At 33.5% G+C, this 24010-nt stretch overlaps 1 long non-coding RNA gene across 3 annotated transcripts; it reads left to right on the top strand.

Moving 5' to 3' along the window:
• The first annotated feature begins 7416 nt into the window (after positions 1-7416).
• Positions 7417-20438, top strand: LOC110007033 (uncharacterized). 3 transcript variants are annotated; one of them, XR_016055321.1, is made up of 7 exons: positions 7417-7685; positions 8005-8223; positions 9000-9123; positions 9239-9307; positions 17797-18037; positions 18327-18419; positions 20093-20438. It is a non-coding gene; the product is annotated as an uncharacterized LOC110007033 (long non-coding RNA). The 3 variants fall into 3 exon arrangements; XR_016055322.1 differs by having other exon boundaries at positions 8984-9307; XR_016055323.1 differs by lacking the exon at positions 9239-9307 and having other exon boundaries at positions 8005-9123.
• Positions 20439-24010: the final 3572 nt, after the last annotated feature.

The raw sequence follows: 24010 nt of genomic DNA, 5'->3' as shown, positions 1-24010 counted from the left end.
TTTTTTTGAAGAAATTTATGCAATGGCATCATTTATTTATTTTGTATAAGAAGGTCATAATTATTATCAGGCCATTAGATTTGAAATTAAGTGGGTGATTCATTAGATTTGAAATCAAGTGGGTGAGAATTTGTCATTTGGGCACAAATTTCAAAGTAAATTCTTTTGAATTTTGTGACAGTTTTATCTTTTTTATTTTACATCTAAGAGCTAAACGTGATTGTGACATCTTTATATTAAAAATAAATAGTCTCATAATGTACAATTCCTTTTTTCAAATATATAAAAAATAAAATTTGATAAATCTTTTAAATTTAACCTCTACATTGTAAAAAATTTATCACTTGAATTTAAGGTTTCAAAAATGAAAATAGTTTGATAGGGCTGCAGCCCTATTAAAGTAACTAAAGCCTCACCTCATAACTCATTCAAAATTATAATTTAAGTATTGGAAAACTTTTACAACGATCATTTCAATTTAAGTACTATGGTTGTGTGAAAAATTAGAATTTCAAGCTCTAAAAATAGTATACACTGCAACAAATTATCTACACCATCCATTTTGCCCTAAAAATACATGTTCATACATCTGCAGTATCTGCATTATTCTTTTAGTTTTAAATTTTGTTGTTGGTATTAAAAATTGATTTCAACACCATCATGGAAATATCCTTTATCAAAGTGCTTTCCGGAGAGGATTTGAGGTGAGACTTTATTTTGTTTATATAAAGTCTTGGCTTTATAAAAACTTAACACAATTTAGAATTGCAGGCGACTAACACCCAGTAAAATATACATGTTTAAGAGAGAAATAAAATTCAGAAAATAAAACAGCAAGAAGATAGCAAAACGTGTAAATCCAAGTCCAATACTACAGGCCTACAAGCACAAGAAAAGCAAAAAGAGTAAAACTTTCTTTGTTCCATAAAAATTAACCACCCATCACATGTATGTACTTCCTTGTTTACATATGACTTACAACTTGCTTTGAAAATTCCTTAAAAAAATGTGGCCCTTATTCATTCTCATGTACTTAATAGAAACCCGATAACCATCTACCCCAAGCAAAACCTCTAAAACGTCACTTAAAGATTTGCTTCAAAGATTTTCTTAAATGAACTCTAAGAAATAAATAACCACTTATCAAACTCCAAAATTGACTCAGACAAAAGATTGTCTAGCAAAAATAATAAACGGACTCTATCTAAGAATATGGACCCATAAAACAAAGGTGAAAATGGACTCGTCCCAACTATAAAAAAAAATTAAAGAACTTATTAAAAAAATATCAAGAGAAGTTTTTTTTTTAAAAAAAAATCATAACCTCAACTCCTAAAATAAATATAATTTCTAAAAATTAACTCAAAAAAAATCTACCTACATCTAAAATAAAATTAATAAAAATCAACATCAAAGTTTGTAGCAACCAAATATTGATCTGCATCATTCACTCCTAGTTGGAGAAAACTCGTATTCAGGTCTAAAAATGCACTGAGATATAATTTCTACTAGTCTCACGTCCTTCCTTCTTAAATATTATAAACACGATCATGAAGCTTGTGAGTTAATGCACTAATCAAAACAAAACGATTATGTATATAAAAATAATAAGCGCTCGAGGGAAGGGTTATTGTATGCCGATTGTTCAACTACATAAACATTTTGAAATTGATCAAACTTGACCTTAGGACATACTACGTATGTATTTTTTCTTCAGCATGTATCTTCAAAAGCTCTATCTCCTCTGGGTTTGGGTTGATACCTTGCTTATCTATCTCTCCATTGATGAGAAAGTTAAATATCATTCAAGGTCAAATATAAGATCTTCTTAAAAAAATGGTCACAAATGACATCAAGGAATAATGGTTTCAGATGAAGATCCAAACCTACTTGTTTTTCACCTTCAATTGGATCTTTATCAAATTTAGGTAGATGAATTTCCCGAACATGAGGCTCTCTATGTGGAGCATGCACATAGAATAGGCTCTCGAAAACAACGTTTGACTCACTATCATCATCATAGTGTATCGAAGCTGAATTGTGCACCATGCTAGGTCAGCTCATCTACTTGCTTTCTCCATTTTTTTATCTCTATATCTCGAAGGTCTTGTTCTCGTTAGATGGGCTCATTTATAATGCACAGCTATAGACTATGCCCATGAGCCGCCATCCACAAGAATTGATTGACATAGTCTAAAATTACGGGCAATTAACGCATAACAAAATAACCACATTTTAGAGAGAACTACAAAAAAAAAAAAAAAATCAACAAGAAGATAGTAAAATGTGTGGATCCAAATCCTCTACTACGAGTACAACTCACAAGAAGGCGGACTCATAAACCAGGTGAAAAGAAACTCACCTCAACTACCAAAAATAATAATAATAATAACTGTAAAATAGAAAAAGAAGTTTTCCAAAAAATCAAAATCTACCCTAACTCATAAAATAAATATAATTCCTAAAGCTTAATCTAAAAGAATCTACCCACATCTATAAAAATAAAATTAATAAAAATCAAAATCAAAATTATGTTAGAACCAGATCCTTGATTTACATTGGATTATCATCAAATATTTTTATAAAATCTTATATATACAGTCCAAATTGGAGTTTCTAGACATGTCACACTATTATCTCCAACACGGTTTATTTTAGCATATACCCGCAAGTAAAAAAATTGAATTTTCTTTTTTTTTTACGCAAATGACCATCGTAACCCACATTTCTTACTCTCTCTAGGTTGGTCTAGCACAAAATGTGCCGGATAAATACAACTTAAATATAGAAGCCAACAAGACCAAGTGCAATTTAAATATAAGCCAGCCAATGCATTTGGTATCGGACTTTGAATATGAAAAAAGCCAGTTCGACACGTTTGTGTCTGGATTGGTACTTTTTGTCAGAAGCAGGTCCAACACATTGTGTACCGGGCCGACACATGTTGCGGGTCACATCATGGAAATGTCGGTTAAAACAACAAAATATTTTGGTTTAAAAAATCAACTATTTTTAGATGGATGTAAAAAAATTATATCAAGATTTATAGTGTAGTATCAAAAAGTACTGAAAAAGTATGAGGAGATACCTATAAATTAGGGTATCCATTAACTTTTTCTCAATTTCATTTACGTGGTAAACATGATGCTCGCGGGGGAGCACAAAAATATTTTCACAAAATTGAACCATCTTTGTAAGCCACCTCTCTATCCCTTCGATTGTTTGACTAAGCAATGTGCCTATCCACCAGCTAGGTTGTTCGTCAAACCCGTTTGTACAGACCGAGGATCTAAACAATCAAATTAAAGCCCACTTTCAAATAATACCGAGAAATATGATTTTAATATTATAAATCTTTGTGATAACCTTAAAAATATATATTTTATCATTAATTATAAAAAATTAAAGCTTTAAAAATGGTTTAGAACGAGCATCTTTATGAAAACTTCAAAATCTTGGAAATTGACAATAAAAAAATGCATAACAAAATGCACTATTTCTAAAACTAAAATCCTTTTTTTTTTTTTAATCATGTCTATGCATGTTGATGTCTAAATGACCAATTTAAAGATATTTGGACAACAAAACAACCTCTTTTAATGAAATTATATAAATTTTTTTCATATATACTGTCATTACTATTTTCTTTATGAAATTTTGTGAACCACAAAAATCACGTTGCTTCGATCTTTGCTACAACGAGCGGCCTAACCTAACTTTGTTTTTGTCTTATTTCCACATTCGTCTCTTCTGGTGTCGTCTCAACGTCATAATGATTGTGAGTCCACCAGCTATCTGTCCCGGAGATGTGAATGTGTCCGACTCGGATCCGATCTGGACCGATATTTCTCATTTCCACATTCGTCTCTCCCTTTCTCCTCGTTACTTCTTAATTATTGAGTCCACCAGCTCTCTACCCTGGGGATGTTAATGTGTCTGACTCGAATATGACCTGGCTCTAAAATCGGTTTTGGACTTATCTTATTGGATCGGGTGCGGTTGGATCTGTTGGGGTATAGATAAAATATATATTTTGTTGTAAATATTTTATAATTTATTAATAATAGTGTCTTTATATCGGTGCAGTATGTATAAGGTGTCATTATTAAACAATCAAAGGAAGGCAGATGTCTAAATCTTGCTAAAAGTTGGGAGTTTTGGATCAAAATTTTTTATGATGAACTAAACAACTATTTTAGTCCCAAATATAAATATTAGACTTATGAAAATAGTGTCGATAGAACAAAAACTTTAAAATTTAAAGATTATTTGAAAAGTTTCATATTTTTCTCTTTTTTTCTAAATTTTTTAAAATATTCAATGTATAAATGCCATTTTTTCCATTATCTATCTTTTGTATATAATTGCGAGGCTCTAAACAATCAAATTAGGTCGACCTCAAAAAGTTTACTAGAAGAGGTTGTTTTCTCAAATATCCTCAAATTGTTCATTTCGACATCAAGATGAATGGATACGAGAAAATTGAATTTCAAGTTTTGGGAATGGTGCATCTTGTAATGCATTTTTTGACCATTAATTTTCAAGATTTTTAAGTTTTCATAGATGTGCTCGATCCACATTATTTTTGAAGCTTTACATTTTATAATTAGATATGAAAATATATTTTAACATTATCACAAAAATGTCCAATATTGAAACCATATATCTCGGCCCTATTTGAAGGTGCGCTTTACTTTGATTATTTAGAGCCTTGGCTCTACACAAACCGCACCTTTATATTAATCCTTTTAACTTTGGAAAAATTTTATATAAGATTGCAACCTTAAAATATAGAATTTTAGATGCACCTCAAAAGTCTATCGGAAAGGTTGTTTTAATGTTGAAAACCCCTCTATTTGATTATATTGACATCGAGACATATGAATATAAAAAAAAAAGTTTTTGAGTATCAGAAATTATGCATCTTGCAGCACATTATCTGGGCCATCCATTTTCAAGATTTTTATATATTTATAGATCTCCTTGATTTTAACTATTTTTGAAATTTAATTTTTTCTAATTAAATATGAAAATAGAATTTAAGATAATCCTGAGAATATTTTACAATAAAATTACATGTTATGATAAAATTTGGAGGTGCACTCCTTAATATATCATTGAAGGGGATATTGCTTTTAAGTTTCTATATTAATCAGATATCTCAAAAGCAATGTAAAAAATGATTGAATTACCTGCATCCAGTATTTGAAATACTTAATAAGAAAGGATATTTGTTTCAAGTGGCATAAGCGAGAGGTTATAATCATCATAATCTCTTTCTAACTAATTGCAGTATGTCATTTGCTCTATCAAGGGTCAATTGACAATTATACCATAAATTATATATATATATATATATATATATATATATATATATATATATATATATATATATATATATATATATATATATAAAGATATATTTTTGAATCATATATTTTAAGGCCCACGCTTTGCTTTTTTTTTTTAACTTTCTACTTAAAATAACTTGCATCTCCTAATGGTGGTTGCACTTCACATGAGCTATGGCCCTAGCAAAACATTGTCCTAAATAAGTAAACAACCAAGGAATGGGGTTCGTTTGCGTTAGGTGACTCATATTATACATATACGGGCTCCCACTTAAATCTATCTTAAAATACATTTTTTTAGGGATTTATGATTGAGGTTAACATAATCATGAATACGAAAGAAAATAAAAACATTAGATATTTAAAGAATAATTATTTCATGTGCACTAGAACACATTTGTAAAATATGTGGTACAAAGGTATAAAGCATCCATCTTAAAGATGGATGCAAATACTTGGTCCATCTAAAAATAATTGTAACTAACGGTCCAAATGTTTTTTTAATATAATTCTTATTTTAGTTTTTCAATTTATTTATTTTGCATATTCATAATCTCCATGTTAAATATTAAGGATTGTATGCAATAAGACAACTTACCTTTTGTACAAGAAGATCACAATTACTTACAATCATCTTATATGAAATTTGATAGCTTGGGTGTGTCACAAAGTTCGAGAAAAAGTATTTTAAACTTTGAGCTTGGATAGTAAAATAAATGTAGCCTACCAATTTTATATCCAATGGTTAAGATTGATTGTGACTTGTGACCACCTTGTACTAAAGGTAAATGGTTTTATTATTTACTTTCCTTAAATATTATATTTTCTCTAAAAATTATAATCGATTTATATTTAAAATATACATTTATTGCCAAGCCTGCATTTGTACATGTGCAGGCTTGGTGACATGCTAACCGTGTCCATATTTAAAAAATAAAAGCTTTTATGCAGGCTGGACCGCATTTCTACATATGCGGTCCAGAGTGTAAAACATCCTTCTTAAAGATGGATGCAAGTAGGTGTTCCACATTTAAAAACAATATAAACTTACGGTTCAAATGTTTTCTTACTAGAATTATTATTTTTAAAATTTTTGTATTTATTCATATTCATGATTTCCATGTTAGATATTACATATCCTTAAAAAATTAAGTTTTAAAATCCATCTCAAATTTATATTTATTAAGAGGCCCGCATTTTTTACACATGCGGGATTGCCACATGGAAACAAGGTCCTATTTAACATATATATATATAGTCGAGGCCCTACACAATCAAATTAGAGCCTACCTCAAAAATTTAACTGGAAGAGGTTGTTTTGATACCCAAGTACCATCAAATTGATCATCTTGACAACAAGATACATGGATCTGAGAAAAAAAAAAATTGGGTTTCAAGTTTTGAAAATAGTGTATTTTGTAACTCATTTTTGGACCATCAATTTTCAAGATTTTCAAGTTTTTTTAAATATGTCGGTTCACACTACTTTTGAAGCTAAGCTTTATAAAAAAAAAAAAAAAAAAATCATATTTTAAGGCTATCACAAATATTTCCCAAATTGAAACTACATTTTTAGATGAAGGTAGGCTGCACCCTTTCAAATATAGCTTTTTTTTAAAAAAGAAAAAGTTTATATAGAGCCGAGGCTCTATACAATCAAATTAAAACCTACCTCAAAAATTTCACTAGAATAGGTTATTTTGATACTCAAATATGCGCAAATTGATCATCTCGACATCAAGATATATCAACATAAGAAAAAAATGGATTTCAAGTTTTGAAAATAATGTATTTTGTAATACATTTTTGGCCCGTCAATTTTCAAGATTTTCAAGTTCTTATAGATTTGTCTATCTATACTATTTTCTAATATTTAAAATTTATAAATAAAGATAAAAATATATTTTAAAGCTATCACAAGGATTTCTATTATTGAAACTACATTTCTCGACACTATTTGAACGTAGGCTCTAATTTGATTGTTTAGAACCTAGGCTATATCCAAACCGCACCCTTTTTTAAATATACACCTCCTAAATTCGTTTCAGTCCATGGGTCTATTTCAACGTCCATGTTAGAGATGGACGTTGGTGAGTTAGCCGGCTCTTGCACCCGCTGAATCATGAATAACTTTTCGATAAGCCCTCTCTTTCTCTCTCTTCCACACCCCTGCAACCCCGACCTCTCTCTACCCGAGCTCACACACTCTCTCTGTGCCCTAGCCACTACTCAAGTCCTCTCTCTCTCTATGAGCTGAAACCCTCTGGAACCTCAAGGTCCCCCGCCCAGTTCCGGACTCTCTCTCTCTAGCTTAAGCCATTAAAGATATCTCTGGTACGTCCCATGGTTCTACTTTTCATTTCATTGTTCTTTGTTCATCTCTCTCTCTCTCTCTCTCTCTCTCTCTCTCTTTTCATTGTCATTATTTATTTCATTTATATCTAAAATTAGGCTCCTGTATCCTCCTCCTTCTCCATGAAATCATTTGCAAAAGCAAAGTAAGATGAACCTGTGCCACTGATTTCTTCTGCATCCGTTTTTCTATTAGTTTTTCTCTTTGTAGTTTCCCACTAATTAAAATCCCCCAATTTCCCTAATATCTATTTTAAACTTGTTTTGATCGCCCAATATTTTAATATTTTGGGGCAAATAGGTTAACAGATACTCACTGGTGAAGCATTCGTGGTGCGATTTTAGTTGAATTTAAGTTTCTGGTTTGGAATCTTTCCGTGGAAGAAGAAGTTAAGGAGGCAGATGTTGAAAGAGAAGATACCTTCATGAGCTTGGGCGTCTGTGATCAATTGGTTGATGCCTGTGATAATTTGGGTTGGGGTTAAGATTCAAATTGAGTCCATTCCTCATGCCTAACAAGGTTTTTCCACCCTACTCTTGTTCTTCATTGATATACCTGATGCCAGTATTGTTTAATAAACGGTATCATTACTGCTCTTTGTCATTGATTTTTTTTTTCTTTTGAATTATCGACAGTATCTCATTGAAATATATTAATTCTTAAAAAAGGTTGATATGTGCGATGCTTCTTCCTCTTCTTAAAGCTGCCAAGTATTTCATACTCAAGACAATTTTTTTGATAATTTCTTCATATTTAGCTTGATTCTGGTATTTCTATGGTTGCTTTCAGTGTATAGATTTATTTTCTCTGTAATCATTTTGTTTAAAATTTAATTTGCGTATTTTTATGTTCGTTTTTTTCTTCCATTTAATCATTATATTTTGGAGTTGCATTTTCTGTTGTTATTTTCTCGTTTTGTGGAAGTACCTATTACACAGAATATGAACTTCCACGAATTGAGAATCTATGGGGTGGTATGAAGTTTTCATGTAATTAAAACAAATACTATCCTATTCTATAATGCAGATTGTTTTGTGCTTTGATCTTTGATCATTATATCTGGGTGTTTCCAACAAGTATGTCTTTTTTGCTACTTTGTTTTTGTGTTACATTGTCATTGGATGTTTCTAGCGAAACATGCCTTCTTTTTACTTGATCAGCATGGCTTCCGGTTTGTTTGTATGAGATCATGCCTTACGGCATTGTTCTTCCACTTAACCTTTGTGTTTCAGTCTCTTATCTGAAGACTCTATTGTTTGCCTCTCACTTGGATTACAAGATGGCATAATTTTCAGGAAAGGATATTATTGGATTGGCGCAAACTAGGTCCGGAAAGACTGAAGCTTTTGCACTCCCCATTCTCCAAGCATTATTGGAGAATCCCCAGGCTTTCTTTGCTTGCATTCTTTCTCCTACGAGGTGGGTTCCACTTATTTGAATGTTTTCATATAATTTATTATCTCACATTTTCCATTGTTTTATTGATTGGATAAATGTTGGTTTCTATTGGTGGAATCACTGCTACCAATCCAAGGAGCTGGCCATTCAAAAATCTGAATAGTTCAACGCTTTGGGATCTGGAATAGGAGTCAAATGTGCAGTGGTAGGTTATGCTGCAATTGTTGTATTTACTCGAATGTATTATTTTCTTTGTGCATGCCTCAATGTTTTAAAATCCGGTTCAGTGGGTCAGATCATTCATCCACAGATCTGTATCGGATCGGTGAATGGGATCGAGTCTGGATTGGTCCAAATCGATCATCATCATCATCATCCAAGCCTAAGCAATGCAATAAGCCCAAGCACCAACCTTATAGAGTCTAACTTGACAACCGGGGAAAATATTTCAAGAAAGTCGACACCACCAACCTTATGGAGTCTAACTTGGCAACCGGGGCAAATATTTTAAGAAAGTCCACACCTTCCTTTTATGCAAACCCTTTTGCAACAAACTTTGCTTTATATCTTTCCAAACTTCCATCAATCCCTTTCATGATTTTGAACACCCACTTGCAACAAACCGTTTTTCTACCCTTTGGCAACTCTACCAAATCCCAGGTCTTGTTTTTAGGAAGAGCCAACATTTCATCTTCCACAACCTTCTTCCAAGATATGGAATCATCCTTTTCCATAGCTTCTTGGTAAATGCTCGGTTCTTTATTCATAACAACCAAAGCATATAGTACTTCAAGATCAACATAGTCACTAAACCGCTCAGGTGGACAAATTACCCTTGTAGATCTTCTTGTCATAGATGGTGCAACTTCTTCATAGGAATCACTTGATTCTCCAACTTGCTCTTCTTCGTCAATGACTTCTTCATTGATACTTGTGGGTGCTTTGTCCGGCATATGACATTCACCAAATAATAGAACATAAAGTTGAAAATCAATTTCTTGGGTGTCATATGGTGGTGCATTGTATTTTATCTCTTTTATAGATGACTTCTCAAAGAAGGTATGGGTGTTCACTCTTAATTCAAAAAGTGATGTATTTCTGACCTTTAAGCATTTTAATGCTGAAGTTGAGAAGAGTATGAGACGCCACATCAAAACACTTCTCACTGACAATGAGAAGAAGTACAATTCTGATGAGTTTACAAAATTTTGTATAGATGAAAGAATCATGAGGCATTTCACCACGGTTTATACTCCCCAACAAAATGGTGTTGCGAAAAGGATGAATCACATTTTGATAGAGCGAGCAAAAAGCATGTTGAGCAATGCCGGATTGGAGCAAGAGCTATAGGCCGAAGCCATGATAATGACTTGTTATCTCATCAATCGATCACCTTCGACGGCTTTGGGGGAGAAAACACCCTAAGCGGTATGGTCTGAAACTTCTTCTAATTATTTTGATTTAAAGATTTTCGGTTGTGATGCTTATGTTTTAATTCTTAGTTGCCAAAAAAATAAACTTGAACCAAAAATCAAAGAAATGCATTTTTGTTGGGTATAGCAAAGGTATGAAATGATATCGGTTATGGGATCCAAGTGCTCGAAAGATAATTACAAGCTGAGATGTGCATTTTAATGAGTTATCCGTATTGATAAGAGGTGTACGAAATGAGATTAAAAAAATGAAAGAATCTCATAATGACACCTCTTGTCAACACGGATAACTCATCAAAATGCACATCTCGGCTTCCAATTATCTTTCGAGCACTTGGATCCCATAATCAATATCCTTTTGAACATTTGGTATACCCAACAAAAATGCGTTTATTTGATTTTGGTTCAAGCTTATTTCTTTGGCAACTATGAAGTAAAACAAAAGCATCACAAAAAAGAATCTTTAAATCGGAATAATCACAAGACGTTCCGGACCATACCTCTTGGGGTGTTTTCTTCCCTAAAGCCACCGAAGGTGATCTATTGATGAGATAACAAGCCGTCATCACGTCTTCGGCCCATAGCTCTTGCTCCATTGCTCAACATGCTTCATGCTCGCTCCATCAAAGTGCGATTCATCCTTTCCGCAACATCATTTTGTTGGGGAGTTTAACCGTTGTGAAATGCCTCTTGATTCCTTCATCTTTACAAAATTTTGTAAATTCATCGGAATTGTATTCCTTCCCATTGTCGGTGAGAAGTGTTTTGATGTAGCGCTCGTACTCTTCTCAACTTTGGCCCTAAAGGTTAAAAATGCATCACTTTTTTATTTTAGAGTGAAAACACATACCTTCCTTGATAAGTCACCTATAAAAGAGGTAAAATACAATGCACCACCATATGACAATATGGGTGAGGGCCTTCATAAATCCAAGTGAACATAATCAAGTATTCCCTTGCTTGTATGGCTTTCGATTTTGAAAATTCGTCTCTGTTGCTTTTCATAGACACAATGCTCACAAAATTCGGATTTCCCAAATTTTATGGTGGGAATTAGTTTCCTATTCATCAAAATCTTCATATCCTTTTCACTCAAGTGGCCCAACCTCCTATACCATAAGCATAGTGGAAGATCATTACTCTCCACTACCGAATTTGTCGCATCATCAACAATGGAACTGTCCAATAGCTTATACAAGTTCTCAACTCTAACACCCTCGATCACAACAAGAGCACCCTTAGATACTTTGAGAACTCCCCCTGTCCGGTGAATTTATAGCCATGGGAATCCAATAAAGAAAAAGAAATTAAACTTTTCTTCAAGTCCGGTACATGTCGAATGTATGGATACTTTCATTATACATCCTTAATTTCACCGTGCCAATCCCAACCATTCTATACTTGAATTGTTTCCCATCAACACGGAACCATCATCACATGGTTCATATGAACCTAACCATGACTTGTGTGGACACATATGATGCGTAGCAACACTATCCAAAATCCAATTTTGATGGAATTCGGGATTGTTATCCATGATATAAACATCTTCTTCAATAAAGCCGAATGTATATTATTCCACTTGATTCACCTCATTTTTGTACTCTTTGGTTTCCTTTGCTTTTTCGAACTTTTGTCCTTTTTCTTTTGTACAATCTTTTTTCATATGTCCCGCTTCACCACATCCCCAACAAACAAACTTGTGCTCTCGACCGTTAAATTTAAATTGACCTTTTGAATTAGATTTAGAAAATTTCGAGAGGAATTACCTCTCTCACTTGAACGACCCCTTGAAAATTGCACTTCTGATTCCGGTTCTCCAATAGATGTCTTTTTACGGAGTTCATGGGCAAGCAAAGTACTAGTCATCATACTTAAGTCAAGTGAACCTTTTTTAATGCAACTTAATGTTGTCACTAAATTATCATAAGATCCCAATAAAGTACATAACAAACTTACCGCCTTGTCCTCATCTTTCAATTTTTTCACCAACATTATCAAGTTCACAAATGATGTTATTGAAAGTGCTCAAATGATCGGAAACTTTTGTCCCCTCTTTTATTCTTATAGTAAACAATTTTCTCTTTAATAGAATACGATTCGTAAGAAATTTGTTTTTCCAATTTCTCCCATAAGCCCTTTGCCGTCTTCTCTCCCACTATATTGAATAAAATCTTATTTGCTAAGAACAATTGAATTGTAGCCATATCCTTGAGGTCAATTTCCTCCCAATCCTCATTACTCATAGACTCTGGTTTCTTTTCCTTTCTGAGTAATGCTTTGTATAATCCTTGTGGGACCAAAAGATCATGAACTTGAACTTTTCATATCTCAAAATCATTTTGTCCATCGAATTTCTCCACCTCAAACCGATTACTCGTCATTTTCCAAAATATATTGCACAAAACCTAATGCTCTAATACCACTTATTGAAGATCCGAATTCTTGAAACCTCAATTCTATCGATCATCGAATATCACACATTCAATACCAAATATGTAAAATCGATAATTGTATAATAAGGTCAAGGATCATGCACAAGAATTTAAGAAAATAAATTAGAGATAAAAAACATAATCATAAGAGAAAATTAGAGAGACAAACCCCAACACCAATTTAACGTGGTTTACCCCGGAGGGCTACGTCTATGGGCAAGCCGGCAAGTATTCCACTATCAAACGAGAAATTTATAAGGGGATACAGAGTTACCTCAAAAGAAGAGAATTGATGAAAAGACATCACCAAAAATACCTTCCTTGTGATCATCTAAAAGAACACAATTTACCCAGCTTCACTTTGGATGACTGAAGAACATTAACAACACAAGCTCATATCATTCCTCCCAAAAATATGACAAGAAAAACCTTCTTTACCTCTTTCCCTTTCTCAACCTAACCCAAGGAAGCCCTAGCCCCTTTTAGAGAGAGAGGAACTCAAAGGGAAAAGAATCGTGTAACCCAATACAAGCCACCTACTTGCAGTGATAAAAAAGCTGCCAAACAAATAGTAAAAGATAAAAGCATCCAAAAGGTTATTTTTCTATCACCATTCAACAAAAAATACAGATATCAAGTCCAGAAATCCGAAATGCAAGTTGTTTTGGCAATCATGGCGCAAAAAAGAGGGGGAAGAAGGAATGGATAATGTAAAATATGACCCTGAAAAAACCCAAAACAAAACAAAGGGCAGATAGACATTTACATCAACCAAATTCACTCAATTTTTTTTGTACTTGCTCTATTAAAACATCAAGAAATCAATTGATGAACTCAAAGTAAAGAAACATTGATCTCTTAGAGATGAGATAACACGAATGAAACAATGATTCTTCAAAAATCACAGGAAAAACTAGAGTTGAAAGCGGAAATAGGGAGCACCTTGAAGGACTTGGGTTTTATCACAAAGATCTATGGAGATATACAATGCTCTTCCAGATCGCAGGGATTGGCCAAGAATTGAGTCCTCTTCTCCATCGTCAAATTGGATAGAAGTGGGGAGATCAGCGATTCAAACTAGAGACCACTTGGGGGCTTCTAAAAGCATAAAAACCAAATGAATCTTCTTCCCCCTGTAACAACACAGCACAGACCCTCCATTCTCTCTCTCTCTCCAAATTCTAATTGTTGGTTTTGAATATGTGAACAGCAAATGCTGAAGGAGAAAAAAAAAAAAACTCAATAAACAAAATTTATGGAAAGGCCAAAATTTATGAAAATAAAATAAACGCTCCATCTTAAATACTCATCTAGAAAGCACAAGGAAATCTCCCTGATCACTCTAAAATTTTTCCAACAGTAACTATAAATTTTAAACTAAAAAAAATGGTACTGATCTTACAGGTTTGTGAACATTTTTTCTGGGGTAAAATAAACGGTCTAGATAATTTGTTACAATATACATTATTTTTAGAGGTTGAAATTCTTTTTTTTTTTCATAAACATAATGTTCAGGTTGAGATGATCCATGTAAATGTTTTTCAATGCTTGAATTGTAATGTTGGATGAGTTATGAGGTGAAGCTTTACTTATTTTGATAGAGTGTGCAGCTCTATCAAACTATTTTTCAAAATTACCCATAGAAAAAGTTAAAATAAGGTCTAGGTTCTATAAAAATAAAAATAAAGCCTCATCTTAGATCTCACAAAAAATTGTAAGTTTCAAGGTCGAAAAATCTTCAAATCAATCTTCTTGACCTTCACCATTGTGTGTTTGAAAAAATATTAGGATTTCAAGCCCTAAGAAGTGTATTCTAGAGCATGTTATCTATGACAGTCAGTTTTATGTCCTCATGGATATATGAGATCTGTGCTATTTTTTTAGTTACAAATTTCATAATTAATCAAGGAAATAGATTTTAGAGCCATCATAACGATTATCTATGCTTGAAGTATTTTATGAATAAAGTTTTAAAACCCTAGGCCTTATGGAAATTGTATTTTTTTCAAAATTTTGTTTTGATCTTATGTAAGTCTTGCCTTTTCATGGTTTTTTATTTTTATTTTTCTTAAATATCATATAGGTTTTTTATTTTATTTCTAAATTTCTTTGAATGCTAGGGCTGTCTGATTGGCTAGATACCAAATAGCCCCAATTCTAGATCAGTCCAATCTTGCAAACATAGAATGTCCAAAAGTTGGGGTAGTTTAATATTTCAATCATCATACCTCTCCATACTGCATGAATCTTTTCGTAAAAAACATAAGAGAGAAAGCTAAATATTATTATTTTTATGATTGCAATGATATATGGGCTTGAGGCTTTGGTTGGCTTTGGTATGGTTATTTATGAAAATAAAATAAACACCCAATCTTAAAGCCTCAAGCCTATACCCATACCAAAGCCAACCAAAGCCTCAAGCCCATATTCATTGTTGATCCAACCCCAAAGCCTCAAGCTATTCCGGCAAGAAACATGGAAACTTTGATAACTTTCATTCTATTCCTGTAAGCCATAAAACAGCAAGAAACATGGGAAGTTTCACTTTCGACTATAAGACATTTTATTCCATTCCTTTAAGCCAAAATTTCTTGTACATCGCATAACAACAAAGTGATACAACCAATACATGAAAATTAATCACAATAAGGAACTTTAATTCCAAAATTTTGAGCATTATTAGATAAAAATATATATATACAATGTAACTAAAGCAAAATTTCAGATTCTACATGGCACTTGAAAAACATAACATCTTCATAGAACGAAAAACAAAAACAAACAAAGTAGGATGATAGTATCTATTATAGTAAGAATTCTTTCAATTGTATTTATTAAGGAAAACAAAAAACAAAAAACATATTTGAATCATTTTCTTCATTTAATTAGGGGAATACTAGAGTAGAAAAAAAAAAAAAAAACAATCTTTGGACACATATAAATATGAAAGTTTGCCAGCTATTGATTGATTGCTTAACATAGAGCATTGTTTTCCTCAAGCCTCAAGCGAATACAACAAGAAACATGGAAAATTTGATAGCTTCATTCCATTCATGTAAGCTATAAAACAACAAGAGACATGGAAACATTCACTTTCAATCATAAGACATTTTATTCCATTCCTGTAAGCCAAAATTTCTTATACATCGCATAACAACATAGTGATACAACCAATGCACGAAAATTAATCACAATTTGAAGAGATGTATAATTTGCCACAGGAATAAAAGAAAAGCACCTATACACAGCACACATATACAAAAGGTTTGGCATCTTGCAGAAACAAGGAAGATAAATAGTAGAAAAAAAAGATTGCTTAGCTTATGCCTAGTCCCTTGAGACAAACAAGAGCTCAGACCGCAAATAGATATCCGATATCCACCATTAACTTCGACTCATACCAGAATCAGTAGATGTGTCTGCCATTAGTGCTCCTAATTTGGCCAAATGATCAGTGTCAGTTTCCTCTTTATTAACATGCTAAAAATGACCTCACTTTGTAATAATGTTTGTTGAATTTCATCCAGAATTGATCGCCAAGCCCAAAGGCCTTTCTGCAAATCTCTAGACCACAAAATTACATTTTGAGTTTCCCTCTATAATGATTCTGTTATGGGATTGCTGCAATCCAAAGACCTCCCTTTTCATGTATCTTCTAATATTTCAAAATTCAAACTCAACTGTCTAAATCTTTCATCAAAATGTTCTAATACTTCAAAAAGCTTTCACACACAAACACAGCAGTGCTCCAGTGTGAGCATACTATGCACTTATTTCCTTGAGCAATAGACCTACTTAGGAGGATTTTTGTATCTAAAATTGTGGAAACTTACCTAATAATCACTTGATGATTAGTTTTACAAAAATGGGTTTTTGAGTTCTTGAACATTTGCCTTCCAAAAATTGGATGGTCACAGTTAAATCTTGGAAATTTCCTTCTTCTTCTTGTTCTTATTTTTTTTTTTTTTGGGAGGTTAGTCACTAGGTTGACGATGTTATATCTGATTTTACTAGAGGGATTAAATGGACAGCATACTCTTGAAGGAGGATAAAAATCTTTCTTTCTTCTTTTCTGTGTGTAGCTCAAAACCGAGCATGGTTACCTTTGTAATCAAGCTAGTTGGTACACAGAGAGAGAGAGAGAGAGAGAGAGGGAGAGAGAGAGAGAGAGAGAGAGAGAGAGAGAGAGAGAGAGTGTCCATGCTGGTTTCAAGTTGACCACATTACAACCAAACCATGTGAACCAATTAAGTTGACATGCTGGATATTGCCTTGTGTGGAATTTAGTTGCACTCAATTTGATTAAATTGGATGTCCTTTTTGTAATTTGAGTATGATGATTATTTCCCTATATCTCAGGCATAATGGGAGCCTACAAGCCACAGAAAAATAGATAAATAAGAGAGTAAAAATAAAATAATGGCAAAAGCAAAAAAAAACTGAGGTCATGCTTTCTAGAGTAAAATCAAGTGTGATGTTTCAATATAACTGCCGTTATATTGAATATAATGGCATTCCAGCAAGTTTGGTTTGAAAGACGAATAACCAACACAATCAGCTGCCAGCAACACCGTTATGGCTGTTATTGAAAAATTAATGCCATTATTTTTGTAAAAAGACGTGCACTCCATATGCTACCCACCTGTTACGTCTGGATCACATAACAGAAAAGGGCACTATAGTGACAGTCGGTGTTACTTCAAAATGATACACATTATTTCATATTGGTTTTTTATACGAGCAATGTTATGCATTTTTTTCCAATTTTATACCCTGTTTGGTTTCTTTGTTTCCTTGATTATTCTTCTAATTCATGCATCTTGTAGGTCCCCAACTCAGATGCTTAAAATGCTTGCCAAGTCTATTTACCAAGAAAAAAAAAAAAGGGGGGGCGGGGGCGGGGATGGGAACGGGGGTGGTGGTGTGCTGTGTTTCAGGACAAACTTCAAAGTTCAAATACTAAGATATCTGCATCATGTCCACCACAAGACAACAGCATAAGGAACCACCAAACCAGTTTGGTAATTTGGAATATGCATGCCACAAGCAAAATGATAACTTGGAAAGGTACATAAATTTATAAAGAGTAATAATCCTATATGACCCTCCTCCATCCATGTGTACGACCTCAAAAGATCACCATTATAGTTGGTATGGATCTCTTGAAAAGTTATCACATGGGTGTGAGACTTGACCTTTCTATAGATTCATGCCAAATTTAATGGTGACCTTTTGAGGTCCTACATACATAAATGGGGGATGGTCCTATAGGATCATTTCTCATTTATAAAATAAGAAAAGATATTATAATTACTCTTACCAAATAAAATTATGGCCATAAATATTCAATTACTAGGTGGACAGCGATGCAGTGAGTAGGAATGTTCAATTAGCTGGTGGACAGCGATGCAGAGAGTAGGATTCACCAGAACACGACATGACTCAAGTGGTACGTCGAACTCTCCAACTTCACCATCTAACCCCTCTCTGATTTGACAGAGATGACATTTCTGGCCATAAATTTCTATTGTCACATAATATTCGTGTTATGCTTCAAAATAACAAATGAAACATGGTTTTGCTCTATATGGGGACCATGTTAAATGAATAACATGGTATTAGTCTGAAGATAAGTTGAGAGAGAAAAAAAAAGCGCTATAGGACATCAAACAGGATAGCATGTAATCCACAAAATCCAAGAACAACCAAATATTGAATCTAAAAAAGAAGGAAACTACTCATCCGCATTTTATGTGTGGAGGGAAGAGAGAGAGAGAGAGCTTTGATGCAAACCACATGAAGCAACGCAAAAAGAAGAACGGGTAATCAGAATTTATCAATTATTTATTTTATTGCTTCACATAGGGCAATATTATTATTTTTCTATGAAGTTAACTATAATATTAATAGACACAAAATTTCAAGTTAGAATGTAGTAGGATGCCTTCTGTGACAAGTCTGGATCGATTCCCATAAACAAATGTTTCACTTCAAAGAAATCAAGATTTCTTCACTCCACTGTTCAAATCAGGGAATTATCTTTGGTCATGAGGCCCATAGAGTTGGTGTTTTTGACCTAAGTTGACTGTATTATTATATTTCCAACAACTACCCATTAGGAAAGGGGCTGGATAGTGGTGTAGCACCCACATACCTACTCATCATGTTGTGATTTCCCATGAGACTTTCAAATACGCTAACTATTCTATATGAAAAAGGGTAAGGACCTGTCTTTCCCAAATAATTAAACAAAAGAAAAAAAAAAAAAAAGAAAGAAGAAGAAGAAATAGGTACCAATTAACTTAGAGCTTCAAAAATACCCAAAGGACAGGTAAATCTGTGTGTGTGCATCAACAGGAACTTTTGTTACCTGCACTGACTGCTCCAGGTAGCTGAAGCAATTCTACTTTGTTGACTAGGAACAACTATAGAAGGAGAGGCAGCTGGAAGCTCGCACTCCTCAAAAATGTGGTTTTAGATTTCAACCCCGTCATCCCCCATGGAGAGAGAAAGTTCGAGAACTTGCCCGTCCCTTGGACTGGCAGCTCATTTAACAATTTCTTGCCTAAACAATTTCTACTTTTATCATTTTTCTAAAAGTTAGATTTAAATAAGACTTAGAGGGTTTATGCATCTCATTGGCACGCATCTATATATCAAATATAAGAAAAAAAAAAAAAAACTGGAGCATTTTAATTTTTGAAAATATATTTATTGGTCATTTTATTTTTGAAAATATATTTAATTTTTAACAGCTCCTTAACACTCAAAGAATAGCTACCCCAAATTCCAGCTCATTCCCACATATACACAAGAAAAGACAAAATTCAAGTACTTATATGTGCTCTCATCCGTCCAAACAATATAGAATGTTTGAGATCAATAGCTAGCTTTAAAAAGAGAACTATAATATGGACTATTTGGCCATTTTGAAAATGTTGACTTTATCTTGATCTTTTTTTAATTTTCTTTCTGATATCATATCTAGATGAAATTTTATGGGAACATTTCTATAAAATATAAAAAATATAATTCAAATAAAGTGGCCAAAATACCCATCAAAATTTAAAAGGTGTCTTGGCATTTTTATTTTTTGATATATTGTTTTTTATATTCATACAGGAGCATGAGGGTGAGAAATATGGACGCAGACTTTTAACACAATCTGATATATCATCATCATCAGCCAAATCTTATCCTAATTATTTGGGGTCAGCTAAATGAAGTTTTAAAACGCCTTTTTGCATCGCTATGCCTCTCTCGTGCTCGATCCTATGACACATGGGAGCTAAACGATATGAGCTACAAATTTGACATATTCGTAGATGATCTTAACCATGTATGTTATGGGTGACCTTCAATTACTTCATTATTTTCTCTGTGATCTAGACCATCCAATTTGTTAGACCTGTCATGGATGAGCTATGATTTTGAAGTCTCATTCAACTAATAAGTATCATCTTCTCATCAATGAAAACTTCAATGAATGGTTGAATAGTTAAAACTGGCTAATTTCTAGATGTTCAGGTATCTAGAATTCTAGTTTCAATCAAACACAGGTTCTCAGGCTTCCTTAAAACTGTCAGACAGGCTATCAAACATAATGTTTTTCTAGGTCCAAATATGAAAACTTCTAGATTCCAAACCCCTGAACTTCCTAGTTTCCAGTGAAGTTCCAAATTCTAGTTGTCAAACGGGACCTTAGTTATAAGACAAAGGGGCTGGCATGAGTTGTCTAGCATCTCAGACTCGACCCGCAGCAATATTATTCCGCAGCAAGTTTTTGATAATATTGGTTGTCAACAGATAGAGGTTGAATCATAGCTATGAAGGTTAACTGAGCCTTTAAGATTCCCAAAGGGATTTAAGTTGGAGGTACATTTAAAAATTCAAGTCCATTTTGGGGCCGTATTCCGCCTGTACAGTCCTTACACAACAGTTGGTGGCTCCTGGGTTTGTGCACGCATGAAGGGGGAGTTTTACCTTGGTGCTACAGAGATAAATATAGGACTTTATTTCACACACACACATATATATATATATATATATATATATATAGAGAGAGAGAGAGAGAGAGAGATTTGAGACAAAATAGAGCTGCAAATTATCAGACAGGTAGGTAAGCAACCAACTCAAACAAACAACCAGCAGTCTAATATATATCATTTCTTTCTGTCCGTCATTTCACAAAGAGGTAAATCGAAATCAAATTTCAACTAATGGGAAACTTGATGCCAATACATATCAAACTACATAGCAAGACATGTTACAGGAAACTCTACGGCTGTCTTTGGATCCATCCCTCTGTATCGATGAATGCCAGGTTGGTAAACTGTGCATTCTGAGATTCATTCAGATGAATTACCCAAGGCACTCTCCATAGAATATATTTCTGAAATTTTCAATTAGAAGAAAAATAATGGTGTTAAAGTAGGATATAAAAGCATTACATAGCGGACTTCAAATAACCAAAGCTAAGCTCCCTCCATGTAACATGTCAAAGTTTTCAATGTTTGCTCCGCACAGAAGCCAGCTTATTAACTATCAAGCAGAAAAAAAAAGAAAAACCAGCTTATTGACAGCAAAAAAGTACAGAAAACTTTAACAAAAAATACGGATGGCTATTAGAATGTGTGCATGGAAGACTTGGGTATGCATGAATAAGTTGATGACCTTGATACATATGAAGTGCATGGGTGCATGTGGATAGAAAGAAAGTAGGGACATGACATGCACAAATATAGGCTTTGATGATAGGGTAGGTAGAGTAATGGCTCTTTGTGATAATAGAATTTAGGCAATTTTAATAATTTCCATATCTCCAACAAAGACTACTTGGAAAATTACACCATTTTTAGAAGAATGGAACTAGTTTATTTGGTTCAAATAGTTCAGACGAAAAGATTCCTATCCATGTATTCCAACAAATCATCGAAATATTTATCTGCTCAAATGTGGCATATAACAGAACAGGGAGAAAATCATACTGTCACTATAATTCCCGGAATTCCATCCCAATGGGTCCACGACATCAGTCAAATTGGAACCAGAAAACACCACCCTAGAAAAGGCACGCCAAGCTATGCCTAAATAAACTCGACCAGTGTCATACACTTCACAAAATTTGAAGACAAATGCGCCAGGGTCCACTGATGATTCTCTTCCATTAGCAGTTATCGCACCATTAACTTTTTTACTGGGATATGTATTTATAAAAAGTGTACATCTCTGCGACAAGATAACGATTAGTTATGCACCATTTCAAACAACAAAGCATTTTGTTGCCAATTATTTTAAGAGGGAGTAATGGCATGGACAATGTGTTAATTCCAAAAGCGGTATGCCCAAGATAGTGGGTGTCAAGTGTATAAACATCTGCTGTATTTTTGGGCTATACAGATACCCCTTAAGCTTTTTGCATTTTGACTTCAAATGAATCAATAATTCATATTCAAATACTGAAAAATGTAAGTGTCTTTTGTGATTCTTGAAGAAAACACGTCAAGAAGTCAGGACCAAGATTTTACTCCAAACATAACTAGAAGAATATTAATTGCAACAAATTTAGTTAGCAGATGGGATTCACCTTGAGAAACCAAAATAAAGCTGGTTTTACATAGAAGTAATGACAAAGATTTCAAAATGGATGGTTTTAACCAAAATATCTCTCTCTCTCTCTCTCTCTCTCTCTCTGGGTGTGTGTATGCAAGTGTATGCGTGCATGTAAAGCATGAGGTATTCTAGTAAATTTGTACATAAAAGCACATGAATATTACTTTCAAATGTATAAGTATGAATTAATTAACTTACAAAGTCTTAATTAATACATCACTACATGTCATTTAACATATATATGCACAATGCTGCTACAATAATTAAAAAGGATTCAGTGATCCCGCAGGTGTAAATTGTCTATTAGGTCCAAGTCAAAATACCTAGTTAGAGGAATTTGATGGATCACAAACTCACAAATTCTCAAATAAATTTAAACACTCTAAGATAAATTTTATAAACAATGGATTTGGAGTTGAAGAAGTGCCCCATATCAAAATCTGCTTTAAAATTGAATTTGGCCAGTCAATATTTGTGGACGTTGGATTTGGGAAATTTTGAGCTCAAAATCATTCTTTTTTGAAAAAGACCTTAGGATGCATAAAAGATGGTCTAGGAAATTTTGGGTTACAAATTCGACTTACTAGGTGTTTTGGCTGCAAGACCAAATAGTACAAGTTGGTCATGCTGGACCACCATAAGAATACATAATAAATTATGATATGTATCACAAAAAAAAATCTTGCTCAGAAACCCAAGTCGGCTCATGTTGAATATCACGGGCATCAACCATGGTTCCGCATACTACATTATGCGATGGGAACTGCATCGCATGAGGCCGCATATGTGCTTTAGAGGGGTGTGCCTGCAGATATGCCGCATCCCTCCACATATGCAGCCGCATCCCGCATAGCCAGCATATGCAGCCAGCGAAGGATATAAAAAAAACTACTCAAGAATGGGTATTTTCAACTTTTTAAGCCCAAAAAAGGGGGGAAAGGGTTTTGGAGTATTAAACTTCCCAAACTACCAAAAACAGCCACACCCATGATATTTACTTCATCAAATCGATCAAAGAAAAAAAGTGGCAGAAATTTTTTTAAACTCTTAGATTTTTGTATGGGTTGATCTTTCGTCGTTGATTTGTTTCTTTTAGGTGTTGACTTAAAGACGTTTTAGGAAAGTTTTGACAACTCCTCAAGGGTTTCAAGGGCCAAGTAGAAATCGATATTTGTTTCTCTTGGGTGTGATACTTTTAAATCCTTTAATATTTAGGGACTTTTAGTTTGTATTTTGCAACTTTAAAGCTTGTGGCTGCAAATTTGTAATTATGGTTGTTGAAAGATTCATGAAGTTAGTTTCAAGTTTTTAGTTTCTACTTTTTAATGTCATCTATGATCTATCAGGGTATAGTGGATACAGTGGATACAGAATCCCCAACAATTGATACTTTTGGAGTTAATAAATAAATAAACATCTACTCTCTCT

Source organism: Amborella trichopoda, chromosome 5 (genome assembly GCF_054954075.1).
Source record: "Amborella trichopoda isolate Santa Cruz 75 chromosome 5, AtrichopodaSantaCruz75HAP2 v2.0, whole genome shotgun sequence".
Taxonomy (NCBI): Eukaryota; Viridiplantae; Streptophyta; class Magnoliopsida; order Amborellales; family Amborellaceae; genus Amborella; species Amborella trichopoda.
The sequence above is the reverse complement of the archived record's forward strand: the minus strand, read 5'-3'. Positions and strand labels throughout refer to the sequence as shown.